Source organism: Lathyrus oleraceus, chromosome 4, assembly GCF_024323335.1.
Source record: "Lathyrus oleraceus cultivar Zhongwan6 chromosome 4, CAAS_Psat_ZW6_1.0, whole genome shotgun sequence".
In the NCBI taxonomy this organism is placed as follows: Eukaryota; Viridiplantae; Streptophyta; class Magnoliopsida; order Fabales; family Fabaceae; genus Lathyrus; species Lathyrus oleraceus.
In genome coordinates, this window is record NC_066582.1 from 240,761,817 (window position 1) to 240,789,110 (window position 27,294).

The following is a 27,294-nucleotide window of genomic DNA, read 5'->3' on the forward strand; positions in this document are numbered from 1 at the left end:
GAGGTAGTAACAATAGTTTTCTTTTTGAAAGATGTTTTTGAAAATTTTCCTTTCTGACATGCTTCACATAGAGCATCTGAAGAGAACTTCAGCTTAGGTAGGCCTCTGACTAACTCGAGTTTGTTTAGCTGAGATAGTTTTCTCATGCTAATGTGGCCCAAGCGTCTATGCCATACCCATTGCTCTTCGTGAACAAACATCAGACATTGCACGTTTTGTTCTTTTAAATCAGAAAGATTAATTTTATAGATATTGTTTTTCCTCTTGCCAGTGAATAGGACAAAACCATTGTTTTGATTTATGGCTTTACATGTTTTTTGATTAAAGATTACATCATAACCGTTATCACTTAATTGACTTATTGATAACAAGTTATGCATTAATCCTTCTACATATAATACATTAGATATAGAGGGAAGAGTACCATTACCAATAGTCCCGGAGCCTCTGATCCTTCCTTTCTGATCACCTCCGAAACCAACGTATCCAGCATCTTTAAGTTCCAGGCTTTGGAACATAGACCTTCTTCCCGTCATGTGTCGCGAGCATCCAGAGTCCAGGTACCATGACTGGTGTTTGAACTTTGCTGCATAGGATATCTGCAACATAAACAATCTTATCTTTTGGTACCCAGAGTCTCTTGGGTCCTTTATGATTAGTTTTCCCAGAGTTTCTGATTACCTTGGGTTTTCTAGCATTATCAAATTTTTGTTCTTGTGTGTGTATAGTGATATGAAAAAGGGGATTTAGGTTGGTCACTACTAGAAGTTTTATCTTCCTTAGGATCATACCCAATTCCTCTTCTATTGTTATGACTGACTCCATAAATCATGGATGCCATAACACTCCTTCCTATCCCATTTTTCAGAAACTTTTGAAATTCCTTTTCATATTTATAAATTATCGTGTTTGAAGTTTGTGGAGCCTGAGATAATGCTTCTTCCAGTTTTGAACAATTTTTCTTTGCAGCATTTCTTTCTAAGGTTAAAATTCTGTTTTCATCTTTTAGTTTTGAAATAGTTATCTCAAGTTTGTCACACTCTTCAAACTTATCTTCAAGGCAATCTTTTACAGCTTTAAATTTTTGTTTCAGTTTCTGATATGAGCTAAGAGTTTCAGACAAGCATGATTCTAAGCGAGATCTAGAGAGTTCAGAAAATACCTCTTCTGATTCAGTTTCTTCATCTGAGGTGTTATTGGATGTGGTAGCCATGAACGCTACATTAGCCTGTTCATCAAAGTCAGATTCTGATGAGTCAGACTCGCTATCATCCCAGGTAGCCATTAATCCCTTTTTGGTTCTGAGGGAATTTTTCTTGAAGCTCTCTTTTCTGGAACTGTCTTTCTTTAACTTGGGACATTCATTCCTGTAGTGACCTGTTTCTTTACATTCATAACAAATAACATCTTTGTTAGTTTTACCTTTAGGCGTTGATTCTGATCGATCCCCTCTGGGTCTTGGTCTCCTGAAGTTATTATTCCTCTTTTTCCTGAGTTGTTTAACTCTTCTGGTTAGGAGGGACAATTCTTCTTCATCATCAGAATCTTCCTGTTCAGAGTCATCAGCATCTTCTGTTTCGGCCTGGAATGCTTTGTTTCTGTCAGATTTACGTCTTTCAGATATGGAATTCAATGCTACAGACTTGTTCTTCTTCTGAGGCTCATCTTCCTCTAGTTCTATCTCATGGCTTCTGAGGGAACTGACAAGCTCTTCAAGACTGATGTTGTTCAGATCCTTTGACAACTTCAGGGCAGTGACCATGGGTATCCACTTCTTTGGCAGGCTTCTGACTATCTTTTTGACGTGGTCTACAATTGTGTATCCTTTGTCTAGAACTTTGAGACCTGCAATAAGAGTTTAGAATCTAGAGAACATTACCTCTATGGCTTCGTCATCCTCCATTTTGAAGGCTTCTTACTTCTGGATTAGAGCCAGAGCCTTTGTTTCTTTGACCTGAGAGTTTCCTTCATGAGTCATCTTCAGGGAGTCAAGTATATCTTTAGCTGTTTCCCTGTTGGTGATTTTTTCATACTCATTATAGGATATGGCATTGAGAAGTATCGTTCTGGCTTTGTGATGATTCTTGAATTCGCGCTTCTGATCATCTGTCATCTTACTTCTGGGAACTTCAACTCCAGCATTAGTTACAGGAGGTTTGTATCCATCTGTGACAATGTCCCAGAGATCAGCGTCATAGCCTAGAAAGAAACTTTCAATTCTATCTTTCCAGTAATCGAATTTCTCTCCATCAAAGACAAGAGGCTTAGCATTGTAACTGTCTCTTTCGTTTGTCTGGGCCATAGTTTTTCTCGTTCTGGATCTCTCTACACGGTTAAGTGTTTGATTGGAAAATCAATAACAGAGCCGAAGCTCTGATACCAATTGAAGGTGAGAAAAACAAGAAAGGGGGGTTTGAATTGTTTTGGAAAATAAGCGCTTTTGCAAAATAAAATCACACAGGATTTTATACTGGTTTGCTTATAACACAAAGCTACTCCATTCCACCCGACCAAGGTGATTTCGCCTTCAACAAGGACTTAATCCACTAATCTTGAAAGATTATTACAACCAACGTCTAAGAGAAAGATCTCTTAGTCCTCTCAAGTATACAGACTGCGTAGAGTCACTTGAGGAATTAAAACAATTGAGGTAAAAACAGAATTTGTAATCTAGAGTGCTCCTAGGATAAAGCAAGTATTACAACAATTAGAGCAGATAAGAAGTTTCACGTTATGAGCAAAAGCTCGTGAAAGATTAGAGAGAGAGTAGAGTAATTCAGTGCGTTCAGGTGTATCTCTCAATGAGGTTCGCCGTTATTTATATAGAGAAAAAAAACAACCGTTTATAGTGATGGCAGATATTTTGCCTTGATGAGAGTTTAATGCCATAACTTCTGTTGTTTCTTGCCAGAACAAGTTTGTCTCCCTGAATAACTTCTTTCCAAATAGTTTCTTTCCATTTGAAGTTGTAGTTTCCGTTACTCTTTCTGGATATGGGAATTCTTTGTCAGAGTCAGCGTTGCTCTGTTAGTCTGAGATCTTTGAGATGTGACTTCAGAGCTTCTGATAGTCCTATTCATTTAGATTCTCAGTGTTGTCTTCAGATGACGTTGAGAGCTTCTGGTATTCTGATATGCCGTTGCTCAGAGTCATAATCTCTAGAGCGCGCTTCTTCTTCAGATGCTTCTGATCTTCTGATATGCTATTTTACTCATAGTCAGAACTTCTAGAGCGCGTTTCCTCTTCAGATGCTTCGGATCTTCTGATATGATGTATCTGATAAGGCAATCAAATTCTTGTTCTTGTTCAGAGTCCTGCACACTTAGAAACTTTTCGTTAGAGTGCCATTTTTGGTTTCATCCTTTGTTATCATCAAAATCCTGGAATCTGTTGTAGAACTATTTTTGTTCTTACAGTTGTTGGCTTCTACCTACTAACCGGTAGTTGTAAGTCCTATCTTTACGGTTTTCTACCTACTAACCGGTGGTTATGAATCCTACTTTCATCCCCTAGCAGAGGTAACCTTTGGGGTTCATTCTGGTTGTTGGCGGATTTTTGCGGTCTTCTACCTACTACCCGGTAGTTGTAAATCCTATTTTCTCCCATTCTGTTCCTCAGAGTGGTCTTCTACCTATGAACTGGTAGATGTAATCCCCTCTTTGCGGTTATCATTATCCAGTTTTCGGTATTGATAGTCCTTTTCCCTTTTGGATATTTGCTTTGATTAAGCAATCTTATCCCCAACGGGTCTTCCCCTTCCTTTTGGATAATTGCTCCGAGTAAGCCATTTTATCCTCAGTGGGTCCTCTTTCATTCACCATTTGCCGGTAATGTTTGTGGTTTCCCCTTTTGATTGGTCATCTTTACATACTTAGTCTGGTATCCCGATGCCTTTCTTTTCGGTTGATTTATCCTTTGACAACCTACAACCCGATTATGGATGATCTTCCATGCGAGAGTATTATCTACGTTTTGACGACTATAGATAATATATCTCATGCACTCTTCGGTCGAAGCCCTTCGTGTTTCCCCAGTCGAGTAAGACTCGTTGTCCCTTTGCGGAATCGAATATTCATTCTACCCCAGTTGTTTGGATAATTGCCTTGTTCATGCAATTTATCCCCAGTGAGTCATCTCTCGTCTACCCTGTTGTTCTTGGTAACGATTGTTTCTCTTTTCGGTCGATTTATCCTTTGACAACCTACAACCCGGTTATGGATAATCTTCCATGTGAGTATATTATCTACGTTTTGACGGCTATAGATAATATATCTCATGTGCTCTTCAGTCGAGGTTTTGTCCTTCCCAGTTGAGTAAGATTCGTATTCCTTGTGGAATCGAATGTCCATCCTTTAACAAGTTTGCTTTCGCTCTCTTCAGGATGATGAGTGTTTTGGAACACACACCAATTCACGATTTCGGTCGATTTATCCTTTGTCAACCTACAACCCGGTTATGGATAATCTTCCATGCGAGTATATTATTTACGTTTTGACGGCTATAGATAATATATCTCATGCGCTCTTCAGTCGAGGTTTTGTCCTTCCCAGTTGAGTAAGATTCGTATTCCTTGTGGAATCGAATGTCCATCCTTTAACAAGTTTGCTTTCGCTCTCTTCAGGATGATGAGTGTTTTGGAACACACACCAATTCACGATTTCGGTCGATTTATCCTTTGTCAATCTACACCCCGGTTATGGATAATCTTCCTTGCGAGTATATTATCTACGTTTTGACGGCTATAGATAATATATCTCATGCACTCTTTGGTTGAACCCTTTGTTTGTTTCCCCAACTGAGTAAGATTCGTATTCCATTGTGGAATCGAATGTCCATCCTTTAACAAGATTGCTTTTCTAGCTCTCTTCAGGATGATGAGTGTTTTGGAACACAAACCAATTCATGCCTTGGTCGGTCACCTATTATATGCCTACAACCCGATATCCTTGGTGTTCTTTCCTGTCTGCTCCCTATTGCGACCTTGGTCCCCTGTGGAGTCAGATTTTCCTGAGTCGAAGTATGCCTCTTCAGGTTTTCCTCAGATGTTTTTGGTCGATTGATATCTCTCACTCGTGCACCGGTCTTAGACATTCCTTCTTCCCGAGCTTGTTACCTACTAACCGGTAACACCTCCCCCTTTCTTGCTTCCCCAAGAGAGACTTTTATAGACAATTGTTGTTGTATTGGCGCTTTCCCCAATACATGCATGTTCCCGGAAGGGACATCTTGTTCAGGTCTTTCCCATTCGTCCGTTGACGTCGGGTCGTTGTTTCTTTACTTCATCCCCCGCATAGTGCAAATTCCAAGTTCTTTTGGTATTCAATCCCTGATTACCTTGAAGGTCTGACAGTCGTTGCTCTCATCCATTCAGGTTCTCAGTTGATTGAATAGGGGCAGCTGTAGCACCTCAAATTTGCACCCCCCAATTCATGCATTCATTTCATTTTTTAGGTTACTAACATTACATTAACATTGCATAGTGCATTGCATCACATTCAACTGGCATGGGCATCAAGAAATCCATCTGTGCAAAAGACCAAGCATTTCCTTGAGTTGAGGGTCACATGAGTATTCACAAGAGCTTATGTGAGCAAAGGTTCATTTTGAAGCAATTTGACCAAGTGTTGAAGGCTCAAAGTCCACATTGCAGTTTCAGGTCATCTGGGGCCCATAAAAGTCAACTACAAGTCAACTGAGGGCTAGAAGGTGGAGAAATGGTTTGAGACACTTCATTCATGTTCAAAATAGGTTTATTTGTCATGTCAAACTCATACCTTGAAGATTTTGAAGCCAGATCAAAAGTTTCCAAAAATGGAAAGTGACCTGTAATTTCAAGTTTCCAAAAATGGCAAGTTTTTGGACCAACTTCAACTTGACTTTCCAACATCAAAGAAGCTTCAAATGAAATTTTGTCCAACATGAAAGTTGAATATCTTTTTCTCCCATTTCCAAAAAGTCCAAGATCATGAGCATCTGATGAATGGTTGAGGAGATATGATCCAATCATTGCCAAGGGTGCATGGAACTTCAAAAGGCCATAACTTTTGACTCATAACTCCAAATTGAGTGCCTCTTTTTGCATAATGCTTGTCATGACTCATTTTCCAAATCCATCAAGGCATTGCATGAAATTTCATCACATGACAATTTGCTCATTCATGCTCATTTTGGAGGGAAAATCATGAATTTGAATTTGGTGCATTATATGAGTTTTTTAACCATTCCAACATGTTCATAATATGATTTTAAGTGTAATTGCATGGTGCATGTGTACTGTTCACGTGGAATTGCCATGCATGAGGTGAAAATTGCAATTTTGCACTACACCTTATTTCTCACTAGACTTTCATTAACCATGCTTAATTTTAATTATCAAATGGATTAACATATCATATAAAGCCCTAATCATAACAAAATTTTCATTTTTCACCATTCTAGATCTAGATTCAAGTTTTCCCTCCAAATTCTCTCTCCACCATAATTAAAAAATTCTCCAAGTAACACTTGATTTTTATTGCATATTTGGATTCTCTGATCATCATTTAGCATAGATCCAACATTGATTTGCAGAATTTGGTGAAGAATTAAGCATATGAAGCTCAAGAACATGAAGATGGAAATTGACCTTTGAGCTAGATCCAAGCCCTTCCAAGAGTTGATTCATGCTTCAGAAGTGATAACAAGGTTGATAGAAGAGATCTACACATTGCCAGGCACCAGAATCCACTACTGCCATTGTTGGAGCTTCAAGAGGTGTGATTTTCGAGTCTTTTAATTCATGATTTTGTGTGCATAATGTTGTAGAGTTTTGATTGCTGAACATTCTGATCTAAATTTCATGCAATTTGGTCGAGTATTCATGGAGTTATGTTGAGATGAAAGTTTGTGTTCAAAAATGTTCTTCATCGATTTGCTTTGTTTATGAGGAATTAAGCCAAAATAATAGTGGATTTGGAACCTGCGTGTTGAGACCTTTCATTTGATATAATTTTTATGTGTTTCTGAAAAAAAAATCGTATGAGGATACTGTTCATCCACCGTCTTCATGAAGAAGAGGGTGGTTTCCGCCCTGCCAGCCACCGTGCGCACTGTTCTAGGGTTTGGCTCTGGTTCAGGCTTTGCATAACACTGTTCAAGCGCCTTTCATGCTTAAGTCGCGTGTTCGAACCCTTCCATCAGCATTTGTTTGTTAATTCTTTGCCTTGTCATTGCTTGCATGGCGCTCCGTTGGCGCATTCATAGGCTATGGCTCCTTTGACTGAGCCTTGTGTACATTGACTGGCTGACTGGGATGCCACGTCAATTATTTAAACTGTGCGTTTTGATGGCGCGCTGAACATGCTTCGATTCTGGACTCCAGCATTTTTTCAAATTACATCAACATTTCCTCTTTCCCTCCATTATCATGTACATGTCTCATTTTATTTCAAATATCTTCTTCCAGCTTTGAAAAATCATAAAAAATTGAAAACACATCCAATTAATTCCCAATTTTTTGCTACATGATCCTTGAAGTGTCTACTATTTTTTGGTGGTGGTTTCATGATTTTATCATCTCTGGGTTTTTGATTGTGGCCTGGTAATTGATCATACATGCATATGTGACATTGCTTCATTCTTTCTATTGTGAAATGCTCAATAATGATCCAATTGCCATGAAATTTTGTATGTTGATTCCCAACATGTTGCTTGACCTTTGAGGCTTGATTGTGCATTTTTCTCATTTTTCATTTCTGTTTTATACACATGATTGTATGGTGTGACAATGTGTGTCACACAATTTGATGTTGATCTTATTCATTTTCATTGCCATATCAATTGAGCTTCTCTGTTTACAATTTTTGGCATGATGATTATGTTTGACATGTTGTATGCTCATAAAAATTTCCATGATTGTTTGAGTCATTTCTGTTTTATTATGGAATTTTGATTCTTGATGACCAATTGTATGCACCTTTTGCTTGCCTTGTCTTCTCTTGGTTGAATGATGACTTTGCTTAATGCTTTTGACTTGGTCATTTTTAGGACATGTTCTTACTTGTTTAAAGTTGCTTCATGTTGAGTATTAGTTTCAGTTTTGAATTTTTTCTCCACCTTTGACCCTAGGCTTTGCCCTAGGGGTTTTGTACTCATCTTTTGAGTTTTGCATTTCAGGTTCAAGCTTATAGTCCTAAGGGATGATGTTGATCTCATGATTTGAGATGCCTTTACTTTGTCCACTAACCCTTGCTGTTTGTAGGTCATTTGAGATGATGAAACAATTTGAATGCTTGCACATAAAGCTTGCTTGTTGTGTATATTGGGAACCACTGTTGTTAACTGTTGATTGTTTGTCTGAACATAATACTGATTGTTTAGCTTTTCTTACAGGTATTTTAGTAGCTTTAACTCATTGCTTGAGTTGCTTTGCTTTGCTTGTGGTTGGAATACCACCTAGGTAACCTCTCTAACTTCATGTAGTCTGGAAGACCTGCTATCTTTGGCAGGCACCTGTCTGAAGCCCTCCTTAAGAGGCAATGTTTATGGTTGTTTATGTTTGTACCATGTACTTCAAAGACCTCTTAAGTGAAGAGGCATTGGCAGATAGAAGGGATGTACAATCCATCCCCTGCTATTCAGTTGAGTCATTCATCTTGCTCGCACTACGTGTTGATGCATCTTGAATAAACACCCAAGATCCTTGTACATAGAGTCAGTCAAGTGGAGTAGAGTCCCACATTCTGGACTCCCACGTTTTCATTGATTGAAGCTCACCCAGGCCCGAGTTAAGAGCTATGAGGACCAATCCTCATTACCTTTCATCTGCTCACCCTGACGGTCAATGTCAATGGTTAAGAGCCCTCAGATACCCTTCCAGAGCCGGCTCGTTTGTCGAGGTTGATATGACCCCTCGACTAAAGCCTCACCCTTGATGTTTGAGCCCCTTGTTGGTGTGTTTACTTTATGCTATATGTTTGTGTGTGGTGTGATTGTATCCCATAGGATTGCTAGACTTCGCATAGTCTCGTTTGCATGTCAATTAAGGTAGCACGGTTCCTTTGTCTAGGACTTCCTTTCTTGCGTGAGCTTTCCTAAAACACAAACAAACTTGATCCCCTCTTAAGGACACGTTAACTCCTTCTACTACAGGTGAGTAAGTCTCCAAAGGTCGAGCATCCGGTAGATCGCGTAGTGACGTCGTTCACTTAAAAAACACAAAACAAATAGAAATGGTTTAGCCGAACTACGGCAACTCTGATTCTCATGTCCAGATGAGATACGTAGGCACGAGATGCGATGTCTTGTCGAGTTTGACTAACAACTAACTTTGATCCTTTTCTCTCGCCCCCGTTGCGATTGAGACCTCCCCTTTCTCTTGCCTTAGTTGCAATCGAGACCCTCATTCTTCTTGTGTGTGTGCTTGGAGTCTGATGTAAGTCCAGCGATTGGCATTCAGTTTCCTGTTTGTGTTTGCTCGTCTGGAGTCTGATGTAAGTCCAGCGATTGACATTCGGTTTCCTGTTTGCGTTTCTTGGTCTGGAGTCTGATGTAAGTCCAGCGATTAGCATTTGGTTTCCTGTTTTCTGTTTCTTTTGTGGAGATGGATGTAAGCCCAGTGATTGGCATTCCGTTTCCAGTTGTGTGTTTCGTTTGACGTGTCAGCGTCTCCTTTCTGTGTCTGTTTTGGCGTGCGTTAGCCGAGCTACGAGTGCTCTGATTCTTTCTCTGGTTAGAGAAGATATGTATGCATAGGATATGATATCCTAGCGAGCATGTTTTCCGTTTCCCCGAACTACGTCGACTCTGATGTTTGTGTCTGACAAGCTACGTAGGCCCAGGATGCGACATCCTGCCGAGTCCTTCTTCCGTCATATTTCATCTGTGTTCTATTCCAGTTTCTGCAGTTTTGAGCAGTTATTTAGCAACCTTCCTTCTATCCTTTCTGAGCGTGGATCCCGTCGAGTACGACGGATGCGTAGGGGTGCTAATACCTTCCCTTCGCATAACCGACTCCCGATCCTTGCAATCTCTGGTCGTAAGACCATTTCCTTTCCAAGTTTACTTCGAGCGTTTCCTTTCCCTCCTTTGGGATAAATAACGCACGGTGGCGGCTCTGTGTCTTTTCCCGCCGGTTTTTCGCGTAATGCGACACTAGCACATAGCCTATTGTCTGGATGTCAAACTGAATGTTATGACATTCATTCCTGACAGCAGATACTGAATTATAGGCCAGTTAGTTTTTCTGGTGTAGTTCAGTATTTATTACAGGCTGCTGTTTCAGGAAACCAACAACTGAGCTAGAATTAAAGTTGTCTAGCATATGGCCTATGTTCTGGACGTCAAACTGAATGTTATGACATTCATTCCTGACAGCATATGCTAAAGTGTAGGCTAGTTAGTTTTTCTGTTTCAGTATTTATCTCAGGCTGTTTTCAGGAATCTAACAGCTGTGCTAAAATCCAGGAAACTAACAGAAGAGTTAAATTCAAGAGCCCTAACAAATAGCCTATTTGTTAGCACCCTAATATGTGGAAATTAGGTTAACTTGCTTAACCTTAATTTTAGGAAATTCAAGTACAAGGCCCAAGTGCTGCATTATAAAAGGATGGCAATCCTACTTTCAGCAATTCAGGGATTTTGAAGTGTGAAGCATTAAATACATCATTGTATTTCACTGCTGTATTTTAATTGTGTTTTGTATTAGGTTGTATTTGTGATCCAAGCAATTATCACCTAGATGATTTCATTGGACTAGGGTGTTCATTGAGTTGTAATTTTTGTGTCACTCTAAGCTTGTAAGCGTGAGTGTTGTGTTTCTTGATTAAAGCTGTTAAGCACAATCAAGAGTTGTTTGAAGTATAACTTCGCCATTAACTTTAAACTAATTAAAGGTTGTAATCACTGTGGTGATTGAGGGGGAGTGAGTAGGAAATCTGGTCTTAGTTTAAGATTGAAATTGCATTGGGTAGGTATTAAGTGATAGGATTAAACAGTTGGTTTAAGGCCTGAATTAATACTGCTAATAGTGGATTTCCTCCCTAGCTTGGTAGCCCCCAGATATAGGTGTGTTTGTCACCGAACTGGGTAAACAATTGTCTGTGTTATTTACTGTCCTTTACTTTTATGTTCTGCATCATTCTTGTCTGCACAGAATTGGATGTCATAACATCCAGTATGACATCGATAGTCTGTTACTAGAATTTCAATTGGTATCAGAGCAGGCACCTGCCAGTTAATTTCTGGGTGAGATCTAGGGGCGTTACTTTCTAGTACCATGGACAAGGATGTAGGATTCTCAAATAGACCACCCATGCTGGATGGTTCTAACTATGATGACTGGAAACCTCGTATGATAGCCTTCTTGAGGTCTCTGGATAGCAAGGTCTGGAGAGCTGTCAATAAAGGATGGGAACATCCAACGAAGACAGGTAAAGATGGAATCATTATGCAAATTTGATAACACTGAAATTTACCGTATTTGCGACTCCGATTTCACATGCATTCTAGTTGTTTTATTATCATTTTGTTGTGTTATTGCTATGTTTTCCTTTGTTTTCAGGTTTTTACTTTAATCGGAGCCTCGATCGAGAAAAGGAGTGAAAAAGAGCTAAAAACCCTAAAATTCAGCAATTTGTACTTGTGGTCTACCCCATGGCTGGCGCCATAGATCCTGCCATGACGTGTCCAAGCTCAACTTCTCTCAACTTCCACGTTCCCCACTACTTCCACTAAGGCGCCTCATTTTATGCTTGTGGCGGGCGCCACAAGAGGAAAGTTTTTCCCTCCCATTTTCAAGTTGAAGGGCATCCTTGTCATTTCCATCTTTTTACTTGCTTATAAATAGAAACTCGAAATCACTTTTACAATCATCCAAACTTAGAGTAGAGGCAAACTCAGAGCAACTTTGTTTCACTTAGGCATATATTCAGTATTATAAAGTGGTAATCGCTTTGCATTGGAGTGTTACCACAATTGTGTAATCGAGTCTGTGATAGAGTCTGTAATCGAGTTTGGAGCACTTTGGAAGGAAGTTAATCCTGCCGCCATTTTCATTTCCGCTTTGCAATTTATTCAACCCTCCGATTGGAGCAGGTTTTTGTTACTTGTCTTTATCTTATTTATTTTCCCGCACTCGCTTTACTTTATTTATTTTCCCGCACTCGCTTTACTTTATTTATTTTCCCGCACTCGCTTCACTTTATTTATTTTCCCGCACTCGCTTTACTTTATTTATTTTCCTCGCACTCGCTTTAAATTATTTATTTCCTCGCACTCGCTTTAAATTATTTATTTCCTCGCACTCGCTTTAAATTATTTATTTTCCGCACTCGCACTACTTTTATTTATTTCTCGCACTCGCACTACTTTTATTTACTTTCCGCACTCGCACTACTTTTATTTAAATTAATGCACTTTTACTTTACCATGTCTAACTAAATCTATAAGGTTAGAATGTAAGAATCGTAATTGAACCGATAATCCGTACAATTGTTCGTAGAAGCACTTAAGGGCTATTTTAACTTTCAACTTAAGTTTTCCCGCACTTCAATTCCGTTGGGTAAGATCGAAAGTCGTCCAACATCTTTTTAAACTTAATTGTTTTTAACTATTTCAAAAACAGCGAAAGCGCTTTGTTTAGTTCATTAGGAGTTTTTAACTTAAGAAGAAAATAGATTTTAAAACTATTTTCGGACGCGTTTATAAGTTTAGAGTCTGGTTCGTGAGAACCTCTTTTGGTCAAGAAATCCAGGCTATAATACTTTTCAACTTAGTCAAGATACTATATTTCTTAAAAATAGGTTTACTAATCTAACGCAATGCGCGCCTTTTTATAAGTGACAATAAGAGGGTTTGATTAGGGAGTACAACTCGGTTCTGAATACGCGAAAGCGACAGTTCCCGTTAAATTAGTTCTTTTCAAAGTAGAAAACATTGCCCATAAGTAGCTCTATTAGCAAGTACTTGGATTATTAATTGATTACGTGAATTACATTCGACCATGTCTTTATTAATTAATCTTTATTCAACACTTTACTTTTCATTGCACACTCCAAAAACACTTATTTTGATTGCCTTTGATAAACACCATAACGACAGATAACGATAGATTGACACTTGGTCTCTGTGGATTCGATAATCTTTTATATTACTCTGACGCGTTCGTATACTTGCGAAAAGCACACATCAAGTCTTTGGCGCCGTTGCCGGGGACCAATTTCGTCAAATTTCATTTCCCTGTTGTTATATCGTTTAGACTTAGGCTATTTCCCGCCGGTCAATGCGAAGAACTCGCAGCACCGGAAGTTTAAGCTTAGTATACCCTCTGACGGAACCTGAACGTTACGCTCGCGCACGTTTATTGTTTCATAGGATTAAGAGAGCTATGGCCGAAGATCAAAACCAAAGACCTCTTAAAGATTTCGCTCAACCATCTAATGAAGAACCTAGTTCTAGTATAGTAAACCCAACCATCCCAGCTAATAATTTTGAATTTAAACCATCCCTGTTGCAACTAGTGCAACAGAGACAATTCGCAGGTCTCGCTACTGAGAACCCAAACCAACATTTAAAAATATTTCTTCAATTAGCAGACACTTTTAAAACCAATGGAGCTTCTCCTGAGGCAATACGTTTAAGATTATTTCCTTTTTCCCTCAGAGATAAAGCCCTATCATGGTTAGATTCCCTTCCACCCAATTCCGTTACGACTTGGGATAACCTTAGAAGAGTTTTTCTTGCTAGATATTTTCCCCCGAGTAAAACCGCCGTTCTTCGAAACCATATAACTAGATTTACCCAAAACCAAGGAGAATCGTTGTTCGAAGCTTGGGAGAGATATAAAGAGTTGTTACGAGCATGCCCATATCATGGCTTAGAAAATTGGTTAATAATTCAAACCTTCTATAATGGACTTCATTACAACACAAAGATGACCATCGACGCTGCCGCAGGCGGTGCTCTGATGAACAAACCTTATCCTGAAGCTAGTGCCCTCATCGAAGATATGGCTCAAAACCATCAATCATGGGGAGTCGAACGAGCGACAGTTGAGAAGAAGGAAGCCCAATGAGGAGTACATGAACTAAGCTCTATAGACATGATGCAAGCTAAAATGGACGCATTAGCCCTTAAAGTCGAGCATATGTGCATAAACCCGAATACTGTAGCCGCAGTTTCGTAGGATTGTGAGATATGTGGAACCAAAGGACACCAATCCCCAGAATGCAGTCTATTAAACGAAACCCACTCTGAGCAAGTAAACTACACCTAAGGAAACCCATACTCGAATACCTATAACCCTGGATGGAGGAATCACCCGAACTTCTCCTATAAAAACAATAACCCTATTCAAAATAATGCACCTCCGAGACCCAGTTATCAAGCCCCAAGATCAAATCAACCTATGCAACCTGTACCACCGAAGCCGAGCCTTGAGAAAATTATGGAAAATTTTATCACCGCTCAAACCCAACAAAACAAGGAGTTCATGAACCAAAACATTCATGTTAACGAATTGATTACTTAGTTAGGAACCAAGGTTGACCAAATAGTTACTCATACTAAGATGCTTGAAACCCAGATCTCTCAGGTAGCTTTAAACCAAGCCCCTCAGACTAGACCTGGAGGACAATTCCCTGGACAACCTCAACAAAATACGAGAGGACAAGCCAATGCCATTACCCTACGAAGTGGGAACGCTTATGATGAGCCACCAAACCCTAGATTGAGTGAACCCGAAACTTCTAAGGAATGTACCAAACCCACGGATGAAGTAAAGGAACCAGAGGAATCTGAAAATCAGGAAGGTCGAGAAAAAGGAGAAGAACCTAAATATAAAACTTACGTACCACCCCCGCCATATAAACCACCTATACCATATCCGCAAAGACTCAAACAAACCCAGATCAATAAACAGTATCAAAAAATTATTAAAGTTATAGAAAAACTTCATGTAGAAATCCCTTTCACAGAAGCCATCACCCAGATACCTTCTTATGCAAAGTTTCTCAAAGACATCCTTACCAACAAACGTAGACTTGACGATCCGAAGCCTTTGGAATGTAATGCTATTTATGAGGACAAATTAACAAAGAAAGATAAAGATCCTGGAAATTTCTCCATTCCTTTCCTTTTGGGTAATCATGTCATCGAAAAAGCTTTTCTAGACTTAGGAGCTAGTGTGAGCTTAATGCCTTTAGCAGTTTGTGAGAGGTTAAACTTAGGAGAATTACAACCCACTAAGATGTCACTTCAGTTAGCCGATAGATCTGTTAAATATCTGATAGGCATTTTAGAAGATGTTCCTGTTAGGATAGGTAAGTTATTTATCCCTACTGATTTTGTTGTCATGGATATCAAAGAGGACAATGATATACCAATCCTTCTAGGTAGACCATTCTTATCGATTGCAGGAGCCATTATAGATGTCAAGAAAGGAAAGTTGACATTTGAGGTAGGTGACGAGAAAATAGAATTTATACTTTCGAAATTTCTTATGGCACCTGTGATGGGAGATTCGTGTTATGCCTTAGATATCATTGATGAATGTGTTAGAGAATTAGAACAAAAAGAAATTATAAAAACAATTAAGTTACCATCAACTCTCATTAGGGAAGATGATGACTTTAAGAAACCTTACATCGATGATAACCTTTACGAATGTTTATCCCTTACCCCAGATCCTATGCCATGCCCTAAGAAACCAACCTTAGAACTTAAGGAACTGCCTAAGAACCTGAGATATGAGTTCCTCGATGAAAAGATGAACCATCCAGTTATAGTTAGTGCTACCTTGAGCCAAAAGGAAACGAACCAACTTTTAGACGTTTTACGAAGATATCCCTCAGCCTTAGGATATAATATCTTTGACCTGAAAGGTATAAGCCCACCCGTATGCATGCATCGGATTTCGCTCAAAGAAGATTCAAAACCCTCTAGGGAACATCAGAGAAGAATAAACCCTATAATGAGTGATGTTGTTAAAAAGGAAGTTTTTAAGTTACTTGAGGCAGGTATCATCTACCAGATCTCGGATAGTAAGTGGGTGAGTCCTGTGCATGTAGTACCTAAAAAGGGAGGCATCACAGTCGTGCAAAATGATAAAGGCGAACATGTAGCAAAACATTTAGAAGGAGGATGGCGGATGTGTATAGATTATAGAAAATTAAATAAAGCAACTAGGAAGGATCATTCCCTTTACCATTTATAGACCAGATGTTGGAGCGTCTAGCTAGACACTCTTACTTCTGCTATTTAGATGGATACTTTGGATTCTTCCAAATACCTATCCACCCCGAAGATCAATAAAAAACTACCTTTACATGCCCTTATGGAACTTTTGCCTACAGACGAATGCCATTCGGCCTCTGTAATGCCCCAACTACTTTCCAACGATGCATGATGTCAATCTTCCTAGATTACCTAGATGGTATCATGGAAGTGTTTATGGATGATTTCTCGGTTTGCGGATTTGATTTCCATAATTGTCTTGCTAACCTTGAGAAAATCCTGGAGAGATGCGTGGAGGTGAACCTCGTGCTAAACTGGGAAAAGTGTCATTTCATGGTGACCGAAGGAATAGTTTTAGGACATATAGTTTCTGAAAAAGGTATAGAGGTAGATAGAGCTAAAATAGAAGTTATAGAAAACCTAAAACCACCAAAAACCATCAGAGAAGTCCGAAGCTTTCTTGGACACGCTGGATTCTACCGGCGTTTTATTAAGGACTTCTCCAAAATAACCAAACCTTTAACTGGACTTTTAATGAAAGATGCTGAATTCATTTTCGATGAAAAATGTAATGACGCATTTAATCTTTTAAAGCAAGCGTTAGTATCGGCACCCATTATGAAACCACCCGATTGGTCGGAACCTTTTGAGATAATGTGCGATGCTAGTGATTATGCAGTTGGAGCCGTTCTAGGACAAAGGAAAGATAAAAAATTACATGCCATTTATTATGCCAATAGAACCCTAGATGCTGCCCAACTTAACTACGCAACAACTGAAAAAGAATTACTCGCTGTAGTTTTCGCTATAGACAAATTTAGATCTTATCTAGTAGGAGAAAAAATTATAGTTTACACCGATCATGCTGCCATTCGTTACCTATTAAGTAAAAAAGATGCCAACCCCAGGTTACTCCAATGGATTCTATTACTATAAGAGTTTGATTTAGACATAAGAGACAAAAAAGGCACTGAAAATGTAGTAGCTGATCACCTTTCTAGGCTAGAACATCTAAAACCAGAACTAGTACCCATAAATGATGATTTTGCCTATGAAAGATATCGCAACGCGAAAAACAACCGGCGGAAAAAATGCAGAGCCTCCACCGACGTTATTCATCCTATGACGGAAAGGGAGCACAGGACTAACCTAAGAAAGGGAAAGGAACGGTCTTACGACCAGAGATTACAAGGTACGGGAGTCGGTTACGTAAGGGGAAGGTATTAGCACCCCTCACGTCCGCCGTACTCGACGGGATCCACGCTCAAAAGATAGCTCCAAGAATAGGAAAAGGTTGCTAATAAAACTGCTCAAAGAAATAGCACAAACTGGAATAATAAACAGGTGGATGAAGAAAGAAAACGGAGGAAGTGGACTCGGCAGGATGTCGCATCCTGGGCCTACATAGTTTGTGAGAAACAAACATCAGAGTCAACGTAGTTCGGGGAAAGGAGACATGCTCGCTAAGACATCGCGTCCTATGCCTACGTATCTTCTCTATCCAGAGAGGAATCAGAGCACTCGTAGCTCGGCTAACGCACGCCGAAACAAAACGCTAAAAAGGGACGCTGAGACGTCAAAAGAAACACTCAACAGGAAACAGAATGCCAATACATGGACTTACACCCGACTCCAATAAACCAAAAAGGAAACAGAATGCCAATACATGGAATTACATCCGACTCCTAACAATAGCAAATGCTAACCAGCGAACACCGAAGAAAAAGGTTATCATATTACCCCAACAAAGTAACCAAATATCCAAAGATGAACCCCAAAGATGAACCCCAAGTGAACAATCATCACAAATGAATCCCAATATGAATGACCATCGTCATAAATGAACCCCAAATCAGTATAGGTGAACCCCAATCTGAACCCCAAGTGATAGCAGAAGAAATCCTCAAGGTAATGAACGTATAACACATGCACACGCTGAACAAACGGGTACTCACACCAAAGAAGACAAACAAAGGGTACACACACAAAACAACAAAAAAAGGAAAGGTTGCCCGGAGAGGTTACCATCAACCTCCTGCCTACGTATCTCATCTGGTATGAGAATCAGGGCGACGTAGTTCCCCTTAACAGGGGTACAACACTCTCCTAACCAGAGACCAGGGGAATAACAAACTAAATAGGGAGACTAGAGCTCGAGCCTAATAGTTGTCATGCAAACAATATCCCTAGGTTGAGGTCTCTAACAAGAACTTAACTCGCTCTGGAAGCGATTCAACTCAAACAGCAAATAAACATCAACACAAGTGAACAAACATCACACATTATATTCATACAAGAGGCCCAAACAATGGGTAGGCTTTAGTCAAGAGGGGTCATATCAACCTCGACAAATAAGCCAAACTGTAATGGGTAATTTGTAGCTCTTAACCACTAACATTGAAAGTTAGGGTGAAGCTGATCAAAATGGTAAATGAGGATGAGACCTCATGCTCTTAACCCTGGCCTGGGTGAGCTCATGACAAAGAAAGCGTGGGGATCCATAAAGTGAGATCCTATTCCACTTGACAGACACTGGACAAAGATCTTGGGTTCATGTTCAGAAGCATCAACACGTAGTGCGAGCATAATGAACGACTCACTGAATAACGGGGGATTGGCTACTAATCCCTTTTATCCGTCAATTGCCTCTACTCTTAGAGGTCTTATCAAATGTCACATGCCTCATCTTGGAGGTCTTTGGCACAAATGTAAACAAACACAAACAGAGCCTCTGAAGGAGGACTTGCCAGCAAAATGCCTGCCAAAAAGGTGACAGGACTTCCAGACTACATGGAGTAAGAAGGTAACTACCTAAGTGGTGTATCAACCACAATCCAAAGCTCAAGCAAGAGCTAAAAGCAAGCAACTAATGTACCTGTACAAAAGCTAAACAGTTAATATCTCAGTCAACCAATCAGAAACAAACAGTGAAACCATCCAACTGTTACACAATTCAATGAGCAATGTTCAAGCAATCAAATGAAGCAATGAGCTCAACACATCAACTTAAATCCCTACAAAACACAAAGAAGTCAGAACACAATCCAATTTGCATCTCAAAAGGTGAGCAACTCAACCATTAATGCTAAATGCCCAAACCTGAAACACAAGTCAAGGTTAGTTCATGTACAAAACACTAGTACAAAGACCAAGTTCAAAACCAAACTAAATGATCAAAACAGAACTCAATCTTTCACATATAGCACATTCAAACATTCAATAAAATGTCCTCAAAAGGACCAACATCAATTCCAAAAGCAAGTATCTCAAATGATCAATGCTATACAAGGGACAATCAATGTGCACAAATTGAACTTCCAATTTAGAAAATCCAAATCAAAACAGAAAAGCATGCAATGGAGTTGAAATTTTTTATGTAAGTTACTCATGTCATGAACAAACAATGTGCAAAAAATCAAATCCAGAAGAGTTAAATGATAGATGAACAAAAATGCACAAATGCAAGGTTAAAAATGTGACACAAATTGTCACATACATCTTCATGTGTCAAAAACAATGATAGCATATGATAAAAAATTCAAACCATGCTCAAAAAATCATATCATGAATGAACATCAATCATGCAAAAAATGGGATCAATTGGCTCAAAGATGAAGATTTCACAAAGCATTGATCACAACATATCAAATTAGCACAATGTTCAATCAGAAATTCACAAATAAAAATCCACCAAACAACAATTCATGAAAATAATATCATAAAAAACTAGACATTCATAAAAAACTAGGAAAACAAATTGGAGTTCATTTGGATCATTTTTCTATTTTTAATGAATTTTCTAAATGAGCTAAATAAATGGAATAAGCAAAAAGAAATGGAGGGAAATAAAACAATTCAAATGAAATCAGAATAAATGAGAGCCGTCTGATCCTGGCGCGCGCCTAAATCAAAGGCTCATGTTCAAACGGTGAAACACACCGTTTCACTAATCCTACTCAGCACGCCACTCATCAATTCAGCGCTTGCATGGCAATGGTTCATTTGAAAAGTCTTGATCATGAGGAGCATTTTGCAAAAAGAATGGACTAAATTGGAGCATTGTATCAAAAGTTATGCCACTTTGAATTTCCATGCACACCTTGTGATCAAATGACCATAACTCCTCAACCACTCATCATATGGACATGAATTAGGACTTTTTAGAAAGGGGAGACAAAGATCTACAACTTTCATGTTCACCAAAAATCCATTTGAAAACTTCTTTGATCTTGAAAAGTCAAGTTGAAAGTGGACCAAAAACTTGCCAAATTAGGAAACTTTGAATTATAGGTCACTTTCCATTTTTGGTAACTTTTGCCATGACCTTTGAATCTTCAAGATGAATGTTAAAAATGATGAATGAACCTCTTTTGAACATGATTGAGGTGTCTCAACTCATTTCCCCACCTCATAGCCCTCAGTTGACTGCACCGTTGACTTTTTGGTCCTCAGATGACCTTGAAATACCTTGATCCACTTGAGCCTCTACCACTTGGGGAAATTGCTCAAAAATGAAACCCTAGCTCATGTAAGCTCCTCATAGAAATCATGTGATCCTCATCCCCAGCAAATACCTCATCTCTTTGAGAAGCTCTGGTTGGAAGAATGACATTGATTTGGGTTGACTAGAGGTCACAACCCTAATCTAGAGGAACCTGAGGATAAACAATGAAACCCTTGATGATGATAGAACCATGATGATGGTAATATATCCTTGCAAACAAAATGATGCTCAAAACCTTTGAAGAATCAAGAAACCCTAATGAAAAGCAAACCCTCAGATGGTTGATCATCAATTCATAGAGACCCTTAGGCTTGAATCATGTAACTTCTCCATCTTTTGAAAAGACCTTGGAGGATGACCTTCTTATTTACAAATGATATGAAAAATGCAATGCCTAATGCTCTAAAATATGACATGCAATGTGTCAAGCTAGTCTCAAGGAGAGGAGGGCAAATTTTGAGGTGTTACAGCTGCCCCTATTCAATCCACTGTGAACCTGTCGATATGAACAGCCTTAGCTTTTCAGAGGATCAGGGTGAAGAGTGGTTGAATACCAAGAACAAACGAACAATTTACGCTCCGCTGGGAATTAAGCAACAATGCTTGTCAGAATCGGCAAAGAGGTAGTCCTGAAAGAAGAATCCGTCTGGTACGGTGATAGTCGGTCTGAATACCGAAATAGAATATTAACCTGGATACCATAATAAATGGTAACGTAGAAATAACCATGGCCTGAATGCCACTCATCAGTCTAAATACTGGAAATGACTTCGATTTGAGCATCGGAAGATATGAGATTATTAATATCGGTCTGAACACCGAGAAACTGGCCTGAATGCCACTTCGGTCTGAATACCGGAAAATTGGCCTGAATGCCGCAAGTTGCTTCGACCTGAATTTCAGAAACTTCTTCGATCTAAACATCGGAAGAATTGGCCTGAATGCCACATCGGTCTGAATACCGGAAAATTGGCCTGAATGCCACTTCGGTCTGAATACCGGAAAACTGGCCTGAATGCCACTTCGGTTTGAATACCGGAAACCTGGCCTGAATGCCACAAGTTGCGCCGACCTGAATGTCGGAAACTTCTTCGATCTGAACATCGGAAAATCTGGCCTGAATGCCACATCGGTCTGAATACCGGAAAATCTGGCCTGAATGCCACTTCTGTTGGGGATTTTCTCCTTGTTGTTATTATTTTTATTTTTGCTTTTCTTGGACCCCCAAAACTTCTTTGATTTTTACTGTCAAACAATGAACCTCGTTCTCCATTTGAACCCGGTTCTCCAGAAGACACTTTGCGTCTCCTTTTCTCCTGATGGACCCCGATCTCCGCGCTGATCGCGTAACGTTCTCCAATCTTCATTCCCATCTCCGCACGATGGAAATATTTCCCCCAATATCGCACTACTGGGGAATACTGTGGATTCAAAATCACGATGCCAAACTCCTCAGAGTAACATCTTCACCAACCAGCTAAACCAATTCTCAAACGGTAACCACGGCTCGAGACTAGTTTATGCTTGCAATGCTGATGCGTGAGTTTTACAGCGTAATGCTCCATAACCATGGAAATGCTACGCAATGAGTTATGCAACATGCTATGCTTTTCTAAATGATGAATGTATAAAAAGTATCCCCCTCAGGGGACGACACGAGCCACTTTGCTGAGGAACTCGATATCTCTCCAATCTCCAACCCTGCTTGGGATAACCATGCTGCTGGGGAGATAGCAACCCCCACTGGGGATGACCTCCATTGAACTCGATCTGCTTGGGGACTTCACTGGGGAAAAACTACCAACGCACACCCTTGCCGGGGGAACAACAGCCTTCAGATTTATTGGGGAACAGCAGCCACGAGGATGACATCAAACTCAACGAGTCTGGAGGCACATGCACCTTATCAGCATAAATCTGTCATTTATGACATCTCCGCACGAAGTTGAAACATTGATCCTCCATTGTCATCCAATAATACCCAGCCCTTAGCAACTTTTTCACCATCGCATTTCCACTGGCGTGGGTACCAAACGACCCCTCGTGCACCTCTTTCATCAATTGGCTTGCTTCTTTGCCATCGACACATCTGAGCAAAACCCAATCAAAATTCCTCTTGTATAAAACCCCATCTTTGTTCAGATAGAATGCCATGGCCAACCTCCTCAGAGTCTTTCGGTCCTTCTTAGTCGCTCCCTCGGGGTACTCTTGGGTCTCCAAATAGCGTTTGATGTCATAATACCACGGCTTTTCATCATCAGGCACTGCTTCGACAGCAAACACATAAGCCGGTCTATCCAATCGTCCCACCTCAACACTAGGGAATTGATTCCACCACTGCACTTTAATCAAAGCGGCCAGAGTAGCCAAAGCATCTGCTAAAGGATTTTCCTCTCTCGGCACATGGTGTATTTCCACCTTGGTAAAAAATGTCAACAACCTCCTTGTATAATCCCGATATGGAATTAAGTGAGATTGATGCGTATACCACTTCCCGTTAACCTAGTTCACAACCAAAGCTGAATCTCCATAAATAACAAGGTTCTTGATTCGCAGATCAATCGCCTCTTCGACACCCAAGATACAAGCTTCGTATTCAGCCATATTGTTGGTGCATTCAAATGTTAGCCGGGCGGCAAAAGGAATGTGGGATCCCTTTGGCGTAACCAAAACATCACCAACCCCACTACCATTCACGTTAACGGCCCCATCAAACATCAGAATCCATTTGGACTCAGGGTCAGGCCCCTCCTCCAGGATAGGTTCCTCACAATCTTTCGATTTGAGAAACATGATGTCCTCATCAGGGAACTCAAAATTCATCGGTTGATAATCCTCAATGGGTTGCTGGACGAGGTAATCAGACAATACACTCCCCTTGATTGCTTTCTGAGAAGTGTACTGAATATCGTATTCAATCAAAATCATTTGCCATCTTGCAACCCGTCTGGTCAATGCTGGCTTTTCAAATATATACTTGATCAGATCCATCTTGGAAATCAACAAAGTGGTATGAACCAACATATACTGTCTCAGTCGGCGAGCAGCCCATGCCAAAGCATATCAAGTTTTCTCGAGCAGTGAATATCTTGTTTCACAGTCGGTAAACTTTTTGCTAAGGTAGTAAATTGCATGCTCTTTTTGACCAGACTCGTCATGCTGCCCCAGTACACACCCCATAGACCCCTCGAGGACTGTCAAGTACATGATTAAAGGTCGCCCCTCCACAGGAGGCATCAGAATCGGAGGCTCCTGCAAATATTCTTTTATTTTATCAAATGCCGCTTGGCAATCATCATTCCACCTGACCGTTTGATCTTTTCTCAACAACTTGAATATGGGTTCACACGTGGCTGTTAGATGAGATATGAACCGTGAAATGTAGTTCAATCTACCTAAGAAACCACGAACCTCCTTTTCTGTTCTCGGTTCAGGCATTTCTTGTATCGCTTTTACTTTAGCAGGATCAACCTCGATTCCCTTTTCACTTACAATAAACCCCAGCAACTTACCGGACCGCACTCCGAAAGTGCACTTGTTCGGATTCAACCTCAATCTGAATTTTCTCAACCGGTCAAACAACTTGGCCAAGTCTACCAGATGCCCCTCTTCTGTTTAGGACTTTGCTATCATGTCATCAACATAGCATTCGATCTCATGATGAATCATATCATGAAACAAAGTCACCATAGCTCTTTGATATGTGGCACCGGCATTCTTGAGACCGAATGGCATCACCTTATAACAAAAAGTGCCCCATGGTATGATGAACGTTGTTTTCTCCATATCATCTGGCGACATTTTAATTTGATTATAGCCAGAAAAGCCATCCATGAAGGAAAACACCGAGAATTGAGTTGTATTATCTACCAACACATCGATGTGAGGTAATGGGAAATCATCTTTCGGGCTAGCTCTGTTCAGATCCCGGTAGTCCACACACATCCTCACCTTTCCATCCTTTTTCGGCACCGGCACAATGTTCGCGACCCACGGCGGATAATTAGTGACAGCTAGGAAACCGACATCCAACTGCTTTTGCACTTCCTCTTTGATTTTCATGGCCATCTCGGGTCGAGTTCTGCGCAACTTCTGCTTTACTGGAGGACAATCTTCTCTCAATGGCAACTTGTGTACAACGATATCGGTATCCAACCCTGGCATATCTTGATAAGACCAGGCGAAGATATCAACATACTCTTTCAACAATGCTACCATTCTGCTCTTGACATTCACCTCCAAAACGGCCCCAACCTTTACTTCCTTTATGACCTCCTCGGTACCCAGATTAACAATCTCGACTTGCTCCTCGTACGGTTGAATCACCTTCTCCTCTTGCTTCAACAACCTGGCTAATTCTTCCGGCAGTTCACAATCTTCTTCGCCTTCTTCTTCGGCATGATAGATCGGATTGTCGAAGCCATATAAAGGTGTAACAGGATTGTTATCAATGAGATCCGGAGGATGATCGCATCTGCATGAATGTTGATTCATGCATTGCTTTAGAGCCGGAACGAGACAAATTAAAAGAAAGAAAAACGGAAATAAACATTGCCATTTTTATTTATTTTTATTAAACTGCAAAAATAAATGAAAAACAGGGAACACCGCTTTTAATGTGAAAACTTCCGTTTATTAATGATGCAAATATTGCAAAATGAAACACATGAGGTGGCCCTTACAATGAACCATTACGTTTCGGGAAAAACGTATGGCTTTCATGCAAACAGAATTGAAAAACAGAAATATTACTCTTCACGTAGAGTGACAGTGATGATCTTTTCGGCCTTCCAGTTCTGGATCTCCATCTCTGGTACGCACGGTTTTATCCACGAGTCGAGCTCGCAGTCACTGTCAATCTCTTCACCCACCGCACAAACGCGATATGGATATAACATTCCAGCACTGGTGAACGTGAACGGTTGACGATGTCCTCTATTCTGTCCAGACGAACCTTGGCCCGACTGATAGCCAATCCCAAACCTGTCCTCTTTTGCCGCAATGTCTATCATTCTTCCCCAACCTGGGGCTTCTCCATTTTTCACCACTTCTACAGCCTGCCTATAAGAAGTAATGGACGGCTTTTTCTCTTTTTCAGCAAAAATGGCATTCTCCACCTTAACGGTTTCAAACGCCTGACAAGGTGTTTCAAATATTTCACCGTCCATTTCCACATATTTGAACGATGATAAGTGGCTGACAAAAATATCCTCCTCCCCACAAACTGTTACGACCTGCCCGTCCCAGATATACTTTAACTTCTGGTGCAAAGTCGAAGTTACTGCCCCAGCAGCGTGTATCCATGGTCGACCCAACAAGCATCTGTATGCCGGCTGAATGTCCATGACATAGAACACAAACTTGAACACCTCGGGCCCAATCTTCACAGGGAGCTCAACTTCCCCAAACACAGCCCTCTTAGAGCCATCAAACGCTCTAACCACCAAATCAGTAGGCCTCAAAACCACTCCTTCACAATCCAACTTAGCCAGGGCCTTCTTAGGCAACACATTGAGTGACGAGCCGATATCAACCAGAACGTAAGAAAGCACTGCTCCTTTATACTCCATCGAAATGTGTAATGCCTTATTATGATTACGTCCATCCACAGTAAGATCGAGATCAGTGAAACCCAACCCATGGCTGGCATTGACATTTGACACCACTGTCTCCAGCTGATTGACCGTAATCTCCTACGGGACATAGGCCTTCTTCAATATTTTTAACAAAGCATCCCTATGTCCTTCTGAGCTTAACAACAAAGATAAGATTGAAATCTTGGACGGAGTCTGCTGCAAATGATCAACAAGTTTGTACTCAGATTTCTTGATAATCCTTAAAAACTCCTCGGCTTCATCATCAAGCTCATTTTCCGACCCAACAGGCGCCGGTGCCGCTCTAGGAGTACCCTCATTCACCACCTGTTTACCTTTTGCCCTGGATAAAGCCTCGGCCTTATCTCTCTTTTCTTTTTCTACATCCCCACTCCTTAATGTGTCAGGCGCAAACAACCTCCCGCTGCGAGTGAAACCACTAAGTCCAGCATTATCCACCTTTGAAACGGTGGCATCACCTGCAGCCTGATCTTCTACCTTTTCTCCATTACAAAACACCTCCCCACCATAGCCCCACGACACCGCATCATCATTTTCATATGGAATGGGTCCCGGTACCGTGATGGTAACTGGAGCCGCATCTGCCGGCACTGACAAGTGGACAGGGTCAAAATAAATGGTTATTGTTGAAACATCCTCCTTCTCCAAATCAACTTTCTCAAATCGGAGACTTCCCTCATCCATCATTCTCTGAACCGTCTCCCTCAATATTACACACCCCTCTGTAGTGACAGTGCAAGCAGCACAACAATTATCACAACCCGGAAAAACTCCATTCTTCAACAACTGTCTCTTGACCACAACCATTGGAGTCCTTAATTGATCCACGTTCATCACCCCAATTTTCCTCTTATCCTCCGAAATTGCATTCACCCCCATCTGACCATGCGTCGGCATGGGATTAGCATTAACATTCGGCGATGGTGCAAAATTGATGGCTTTAGAATCTACCAAGTCCTGAACAAC

At 40.4% G+C, this 27,294-nt stretch overlaps 1 non-coding gene across 1 annotated transcript; it reads right to left on the bottom strand.

Moving 5' to 3' along the window:
• Window positions 1-13,747: 13,747 nt before the first annotated feature.
• On the bottom strand, window positions 13,748-13,854 carry LOC127077098 (small nucleolar RNA R71). The gene has a single exon (XR_007787082.1). It is a non-coding gene; the product is annotated as a small nucleolar RNA R71 (small nucleolar RNA).
• Window positions 13,855-27,294: the final 13,440 nt, after the last annotated feature.